The sequence below is a fragment of the Rhipicephalus microplus genome, unplaced genomic scaffold, assembly GCF_043290135.1.
Source record: "Rhipicephalus microplus isolate Deutch F79 unplaced genomic scaffold, USDA_Rmic scaffold_584, whole genome shotgun sequence".
Taxonomy (NCBI): Eukaryota; Metazoa; Arthropoda; class Arachnida; order Ixodida; family Ixodidae; genus Rhipicephalus; species Rhipicephalus microplus.
In genome coordinates, this window is record NW_027465143.1 from 35001 (window position 1) to 43988 (window position 8988).

Here is an 8988-nt window from a genome sequence, read left to right on the forward strand (position 1 = left end):
CGAGCAAACGGTGTGTTTCGGACGGCGTTTCGCTTCCGCTACTTGCGAGTGCTTTCGTGGTCCACCCCTCTATAAATACTCGGGAGGCGTCGAAGCCGGTTCTCCAAGCCGGACCCGTAGGTATCGTTGTGTGCTCGCTCTCATTGGCCCGCCTAACCAGAAAATGCCTGCGGTACACCCATTTGGATAAGAGTGCACGCAGATGCGGGCCTCGACGGCTACACATTTCCTCGGGCGGCCGCCTCCCGGCCTCCGTGGAGCGCGGGATGCACGGTCCCATCGACAAGCCTCTCCCGTTTTTACCGTGGCGTCGCGGTTCACCACGGCGGGCGGGTCGGTCTCCTCCGCATAAAAAGGGGGACCCCCGCTTTTTGTTCCACGAAATCGCACAAGCTTTTTTCGCATCCACGGTTTGCCACCGCACACCAAAATGCCGATCCGGCTGCCTACTTTAGCCAACAGGTGGAGCCAGGCGCGCCGTACTTGCGCGGCACTTCCCACGTCCACCGAAGTCGGTGCCAAGGACCACTTTCGGCGCCGGAGCCGCGTACGAGCCTATTCGAGGCGGAAGAACGAAGCCAGCAAGGGCCTGGCCGCAAGTGCGTTCAATTGTCGGGACGTCCAAGTCCCTCGTTCTTCCGTGCTTCCTCTTTCGGCAAGTCGTTGCGGCACCTTCCCAAAGCGCGCAGACCCGCTAATCGCGACGAGCGCGACGTGGCCGTGCCGCCTTTCCCTCGGCAGCAAGCAAAACGCCTGGCAACGTCGACGCTCCCCTAACCGCGATCTCGCACCGTGTTTCGTGTGGCGAATTCAAAAGCCGGCCGGCGCTGCTGCAACCATTACGGTCGGTACGCATACGCCGCGGAGGGCGGGACGGTCATCGGAGCGTGCGGTTCCTCCATCGAGTACTGCGCACCTCGGCCGTCGCATCGCCGTGCCATGACCGGCCGCGCGTCAACGCGAACCGGTGCCAGCGAGATCCCTCGCCTGCAAGAACCGACCGGCAGCCTCCGTCACCCGAGGACGCGGAGGCGCTTGCCGCGGACGGCGGGACGGTATGCACTGGTGCACAGCGGACCCGTCACATCGCCAGTTCCTTGACCGACCGCCGACGCTTGTGCCGTTCCTCTCGTACTTGGCAGTCGCCGCGCGATTGTCGGGTCTCGTTCTTGCACGCTCGAACGGTCGGGAGGGCACTCGGCTGGCGTTTCGGGAACGCGCAGCCTCGCCTTCTACCGACGTAACCACGACTCGCCGTTCGCGCTCCGCCGCTCCTGTTTACAGTACTAGGCGGTCCCGCAGCGGTCGGGTCGCGCATTTCGAGCGCTTCGAGCCACGGTGCAGTGGCGGGTCGAAAGCCGACCTATGAGTGCGTTGCGCCGTTTGTACCCGCGTCCGCCACCTGGCCGACCGTCCAAGGTCGCGGTGTTGGCGTCCGCTGGGCGCAACAATTTGTCACGGGGTGCCGCTCCACATTCAGGCAGCCCCGTGGGGAAAAGCCGACCCCGCGTCCAAACGGGGTCAGCGGCAGAAAGTGTCGGGCGCAGACGCAGCTGAGGCGCTCACCCTTCACAATCCGTTAATGATCCTTCCGCAGGTTCACCTACGGAAACCTTGTTACGACTTTTACTTCCTCTAAATGATCAAGTTTGGTCATCTTTCCAACAGACCGGCGCAACCGAAAGGCCGCGCCGGACATCGGTCCGAAGACCTCACTAAATCATTCAATCGGTAGTAGCGACGGGCGGTGTGTACAAAGGGCAGGGACGTAATCAACGCGAGCTTATGACTCGCGCTTACTGGGAATTCCTCGTTCAAGGGGAACAATTGCAAGCCCCTATCCCAATCACGAAAGAAGTTCCACGGGTTACCCAGTCTTTTCAGACAGGGATAAAGACACGCTGCTTCCTTCAGTGTAGCGCGCGTGCGGCCCCGGACATCTAAGGGCATCACAGACCTGTTATTGCTCTGTTTCGTGCGGCTAGGAGCCGCTTGTCCCTCTAAGAAGGTTGTAAGGTGCTGGGAACCCCGCACCTATTTAATAGGCTAGAGTCTCGTTCGTTATCGGAATTAACCAGACAAATCGCTCCACCAACTAAGAACGGCCATGCACCACCATCCACCGAATCAAGAAAGAGCTCTCAATCTGTCAATCCTCCCAGTGTCCGGGCCGGGTAAGTTTTCCCGTGTTGAGTCAAATTAAGCCGCAGGCTCCACTCCTGGTGGTGCCCTTCCGTCAATTCCTTTAAGTTTCAGCTTTGCAACCATACTTCCCCCGGAACCCAAATACTTTGGTTTCCCGGAAGCTGCCCGCCGAGTCATTTGAGTAACTCAGGCGGATCGCTGGTTGGCATCGTTTATGGTCAGAACTAGGGCGGTATCTGATCGCCTTCGAACCTCTGACTTTCGTTCTTGATCAATGAAAACATTCTTGGCAAATGCTTTCGCAGTAGTTCGTCTTGCGACGGTCCAAGAATTTCACCTCTAGCGCCGCAATACGAATGCCCCCGTCCGTCCCTCTTAATCATTACCTCGTATTCCAAAAACCAACAGAACAGAAACGAGGTCTTGTTCTATTATTCCATGCAAGTTTATTCAGGCGACTCGCCTGCGTTGAGCACTCTAATTTTTTCAAAGTAAAAGCACCGGCCATCTCGAGGCACACAATGAAGTGCACCAAGAAAGAACCGGCATGATGTTCAGTCCGAGCCGTCGCATCGGGTAGATGCACTACTCGTCTGGAACTGAGATCCAACTACGAGCTTTTTAACCGCAGCAGCTTTAGTATACGCTATTGGAGCTGGAATTACCGCGGCTGCTGGCACCAGACTTGCCCTCCAATTGATCCTCGTTAAAGGATTTAGAGTGTACTCATTTCAATTACGGGGCCTCAAAAGAGTCCCGTATTGTTATTTTTCGTCACTACCTCCCCGTGCCGGGAGTGGGTAATTTGCGCGCCTGCTGCCTTCCTTGGATGTGGTAGCCGTTTCTCAGGCTCCCTCTCCGGAATCGAACCCTGATTCTCCGTTACCCGTAACAACCATGGTAAGCAAGTAACCTACCATCGAAAGTTGATAAGGCAGACACTTGAAAGAAACGTCGCCGGCTCGTGGCCATGCGATCAGCACAAAGTTATCCAGAGTCACCACACAATACGGGCCGAAACCCGATCGATCTTGGTCTAATAAAAGCACCCGTTACCCAAAGGGCTCCAGGCTCACTGCATGTATTAGCTCTAGAATTGCCACAGTTATCCAAGTAGGAAGAAACGATCTAAGGAACCATAACTGATTTAATGAGCCATTCGCGGTTTCGCCTTATTTCGGCATGTACTTAGACATGCATGGCTTAATCTTTGAGACAAGCATATGATTACTGGCAGGATCAACCAGGTAATCGTTCGACTGCGCGTCCGTCCTCGCCCTCGGCGGGCCGGACGCAGTCTGTGTGCGGCGGAGGCCACCTTCAGGCGCCCCAACACGCTTATTTTGCACTCCGAGATGACGGCGTTCGAGCTCGCTACGGCACAACCTTCCCGAAAGACGAGTGGGAGCCGTGCGGCAAGAAGCACGTTCATGCTCGCTCTTTTTCGTTGCATCGACTCGGTCGCGCCGTGCGGGTTGCCCAAGCCCGCTGCACTGTCGGTGGACCGGCCGGAACTAGCAACGGAGCCGAGACTGCAAAGCCGCCAGACGACGGGTCACGCCCGCGTCTTCGGCGCTTTCGCATCTGAATCGCCCGAGGACGACACGGAACACACCTCGATATCGTGGTAAAACGGCACCGTCCGACAACCAGCCCCTAACGCATCAAGCGGATGAGGCTGCAGACGACTGCCGTGGATTCCCCTGGAGCAGACCCGAGGACACGCTTGACGAGGCCGAAGCCCGCCGCATATCAGACACCCGGTCGCTTTCGCGTACGCCGCTCACGAGAACCCCCACATAATAGCAGCGATAAGTACCCAGACCTCCTTGGGCCCTAATACGAGCGTACTCGAGAAAATTTCACCGCGGGTGTGCCCCGAAACGTGTGGCATGTTGAGCGTGCCACAAGTCTACGTCGCTCTCAAACCCGCCGAGGTCGTAGAATTTGCGACCCTACTCACGAAATTCCCACCGAGGATACGGCCGCAAACGTACCGCACCTTGGGTAGGCCACGAGTTTGTGCAACACTACGCTGACGGCACAGCACCGAGGTCGTGCGCGCACGCACGGGAAAATTCCGCCGCGGTTTCTGCCGAAAACGTGAGGCACCACGACTCTCCGCAAGTTCGCGTCGACTGCGAAAGACCGAAGTCGTGAACGACGTGTCCGCTACTCGCCGCCGACACGCTGGACACCAAACGTACAACGACTCGACGGCGTCGTAGAGGCCCACGACGCGGTTTTCCTTAACGACGTCTCGGCGTGGCACCGACAGGTTAGAACGGCCGACCAACGTTCCCTGTCCGCCGTTCGGCTCAGTCGAAGGGCTCGGCGACTTCGGCAACGCTGCGAAGCCGCACGGTGACGCACGCCATGTCCCCATTTTTTTTTTCTTTCTGCGTCTGCCGGGGTGCCCCTATAATAGCAGCGATAAGCACCCAGACCGCCGTGGGTCGCTCGCCCCGGCTGACGTGGTTTTTCGTACTCCTGCGGCGGTCGCCGTCAAGCACGTCCAAATACGCTACTTTCGTGGGCGCATTCACGCTCTTTCGCTTCGCCGGAGTGCCAGCACTCACTCTGCCAAAAACGGCGAACATCCGAGCGGCGGTTCCCACTTTTGCGTCGGCGTCGCAAACCCCGCCCCGGCAGACGAGGTTTGCCGTACTCGTGCGACGGTGGCCGGCGGGCACGTCGAAAGACGCCGATATCGTGCGCGAATTGGCGCACCTTGGCTTCACCGGAGTGCCGCCACTGACTCCTCCAAAAACGGCGAAGATCCGAGCGGCGCTTCCCACTTTCGCATCGGCGTCCCGAACTCCGCCCCGGCTGACGCGGTTTACCGTACTCGTGCGACGGTCGCCGGCGAGCACGTGGAAAGACGCCGATATCGTGCCCGAATCGGCTCCGTTCGGCTTCGCCGGAGTGCCAGCACTGGCTCGGCGAAAGACGACGAACATCCGAGCGACGGTTCTCACTATTGCGTACGCGTCGCAAACCCCGCCCCGGCAGACGCACTTTGCCGTACTCGTGCGACGGTCGCCGGCGAGCACGTAGAAAGACGCCGATATCGTGCCGGAATCGGCCCCGTTTGGCTTCGCCGGAGTGCCAGCACTCACTCGGCCACAAACGGCGAACATCCGAGCGGCGGTTCCCACTTAGCCGTCGGCGTCCCGAACTCCGCCCCGGCAGACGCGGTTGCCGAGCTCGTGCGACTAGCGACCGCGAAGCCGTCTCGCGACGCCGCTTTCGTGCGCGGCTCCCACTGCGACCTGGGTCACCCGAGGTCGACGAGCAAAAAAGAATGTCGAAAAAAATTTTTTTTTTTTTTTGCGTCTGCCGGGGTGCCCCTATAATAGCAGCGATAAGCACCCAGACCGCCATGGGTCGCTCGCCCCGGCTGACGTGGTTTTTCGTTTTCCTGCGGTGGTCGTCGTCAAGCACGTCCAAACACGCCACTTTCGTGGGCGCATTCGCGCTCTTTCGCTTCGCCGGAGTGCCAGCACTCACTCTGCCAAAAACGGCGAACATCCGAGCGGCGGTTCCCACTTTTGCGTCGGCGTCGCAAACCCCGCCCCGGCAGACGAGGTTTGCCGTACTCGTGCGACGGTGGCCGGCGGGCACGTCGAAAGACGCCGATATCGTGCGCGAATTGGCGCACCTTGGCTTCACCGGAGTGCCGCCACTGACTCCTCCAAAAACGGCGAAGATCCGAGCGGCGCTTCCCACTTTCGCATCGGCGTCCCGAACTCCGCCCCGGCTGACGCGGTTTACCGTACTCGTGCGACGGTCGCCGGCGAGCACGTGGAAAGACGCCGATATCGTGCCCGAATCGGCTCCGTTCGGCTTCGCCGGATTGCCAGCACTGGCTCGGCGAAAGACGACGAACATCCGAGCGACGGTTCTCACTATTGCGTACGCGTCGCAAACCCCGCCCCGGCAGACGCACTTTGCCGTACTCGTGCGACGGTCGCCGGCGAGCACGTAGAAAGACGCCGATATCGTGCCGGAATCGGCCCCGTTTGGCTTCGCCGGAGTGCCAGCACTCACTCGGCCACAAACGGCGAACATCCGAGCGGCGGTTCCCACTTAGCCGTCGGCGTCCCGAACTCCGCCCCGGCAGACGCGGTTGCCGAGCTCGTGCGACTAGCGACCGCGAAGCCGTCTCGCGACGCCGCTTTCGTGCGCGGCTCCCACTGCGACCTGGGTCACCCGAGGTCGACGAGCAAAAAAGAATGTCGAAAAAAATTTTTTTTTTTTTTTTGCGTCTGCCGGGGTGCCCCTATAATAGCAGCGATAAGCACCCAGACCGCCATGGGTCGCTCGCCCCGGCTGACGTGGTTTTTCGTTTTCCTGCGGTGGTCGTCGTCAAGCACGTCCAAACACGCCACTTTCGTGGGCGCATTCGCGCTCTTTCGCTTCGCCGGAGTGCCAGCACTCACTCTGCCAAAAACGGCGAACATCCTAGTGGCGGTTCCCACTTTTGCGTCGGCGTCGCCAACCCCGCCCCGGCATACGCGGTTTGCCGTACTCGTGCGGCGGTGGCCGGCGGGCACGTCGAAAGACACCGATATCGTGCGCGAGTCGATGCTTCTTGGTCTCGCAGGAGGGCCGCCACTCACTCCTGCAAAAACGGCGAAGATCCGAGCGGCGCTTCCCACTTTTTCGTCGGCGTCGCAAACCTCGCCCCGGCAGACGCGCTTTGCCGTACTCGTGCGACGGTCGCCGGCGAGCACGTCGAAATACGCCGATATCGTGCCCGAATCGGCCCCGTTTCGCTTCGCCGGAGTGCCAGCACTCGCTCGGCCAAAGACGACGAACATCCGAGCGACGGTTCCCACTATTGCGTACGCGTCGCGAACCCCGCCCCGGCAGACGCGGTTTGCCGTACTCGTGCGGCGGTGGCCGGCGGGCACGTCGAAAGACGCCGATATCGTGCACGAATTGGCGCTCCTTGGCTTCACCGGAGTGCCAGCACTCACTCGGCCAAAAACGGCGAACATCCGAGCAGCGGTACCCACTTAGCCGTCGGCATCCCGAACTCCGCGCCGGCTGACGCGGTTGCCGAGCTCGTGCGACTAGCGACCGCGAACGCGTCTCGCGACGCCGCTTTCGTGCGCGGCTCCCATTGCGACCTGGGTTACCCGAGCTCGACCAGCAAAAAAGAAGGTCGAAAATTTTTTTTTTTTTTTCTGCGTCTGCCGGGGTGCCCCTATAATAGCAGCGATAAGCACCCAGACCGCCGTGTGTCGCTCGCCCCGGCTGACGTGGTTTTTCGTACTCCTGCAGCGGTCGCCGTCACGCACGTCCAAATACGCCACTTTCGTGGGCGCATTCGCGCTCTTTCGCGTCGCCGGAGTGCCAGCACTCACTCTGCCAAAAACGGCCAACATCCGAGCGGCGGTTCCCACTTTTGCGTCGGCGTCGTAAACCCCGCCCCGGCAGACGCGGTTTGCCCTACTCGTGCGACGGTCGCCGGCGAGCGCGTCGAAAGACGCCGATATCGTGCGCTAATTGGCGCTCCTTGGCTTCTCCGGAGTGCCGCCACTCACTCCTCCAAAAACGGCGAAGATCCGAGCGGCGTTCTCCACTTTCGCATCGGCGTCCCGAACTCCGCCCGGGCTGACGCGGTTTACCGTACTCGTGCGACGGTCGCCGGCGGGCACGTCGAAAGACGCCGATATCGTGCCGTAATCGGCCCCGTTTGGCTTCGCCCGTGTGCCAGCACTCACTCGGCCAAAAACGGCGAACATCCGAGCAGCGTTTCCCACTTTCGCATCGGCGTCCCGAAGCCCGCCCCGGCAGACGCGGTTTGCCCTACTCGAGCGACGGTCGCCGGCGATCACGTCGAAAGGCGCCGAATTCGTGCACGAATCGATGCTTCTTGGTCTCGCAGGAGGGCCGCCACTCACTCCTGCAAAAACGGCGAAGATCCGAGTTGCGCTTCCCACTTTTTCGTCGGCGTCCCGAACTACGCCCCGGCTGACGCGGTTTACCGTACTCGTGCGACGGTCGCCGGCGGGCACTTCAAAATACGCCGATTTCGTGGGCGCATTCACGCTGTTTCGCTTCCCCGGAGTGCCAACACTCACTCTGCCGAAAGCGGCGATCATCCGAGCGGCGGTTCCCACTTTTGCGTCGGCTTCGCAAACGGCGCCCCGGCAGACGCGCTCGTGCGACGTACTCGTGCGACGGTCGCCGGCGAGCACGTCGAAAGACGCCGATATCGTGCTCGAATCGACCCCGTTTCGCTTCGCCGGAGTGCTGCCAGTCACGGCGCAGAAAACGGCGAACAAGTGTTTTTTTTTTTTTTTTTCCTAGAATTTGTGTTATAGAAGGCACATTTGATATCGGACGATAATTTTCAACTTTATCACGCGCACCGATTTTCGTGTAGAGGTTTGCAAGTTTATGGGAATTTCTCCACTTGGAATAATGCGATTTAGTAGTACTACGAGAACTTCATGGATGTACTCAAGGGTACGGGCAAGTCAGTTACGTCAACACCTGCAGATTTTTTACACTTCAAACTGAAAATTGTTGGTTGTGAGTCCTCGTGTGATATTAAAGGCCGATTCGCTAACACATAGAACAAAGAAAGAAAGGAAGAAAAAACGCCCGCGCTCGCTCAAGAAACCTGGGTTCGCAACAAGTGGCAACAACAAGCAACCGAGCGAGTGCGCCAAAACCCGTGGCGGCCGAACAAACGCGAAGTCCCAACCGCGTCAGCCGGGGCGGCACGGGACAGGAAAAATCACTTCAGCCGGGGCGGCGGGGCACCGAATAAACCTCGTCACCTCGTCGCAGGATAAAAGAGGAAACAAAAAGTCTAAACAGCGTCTG

At 59.6% G+C, this 8988-nt stretch overlaps 1 non-coding gene across 1 annotated transcript; it reads right to left on the minus strand.

Moving 5' to 3' along the window:
- Window positions 1-1580: 1580 nt before the first annotated feature.
- LOC142795218 (small subunit ribosomal RNA) lies at window positions 1581-3395 on the minus strand. The gene has a single exon (XR_012892862.1). It is a non-coding gene; the product is annotated as a small subunit ribosomal RNA (ribosomal RNA).
- Window positions 3396-8988: the final 5593 nt, after the last annotated feature.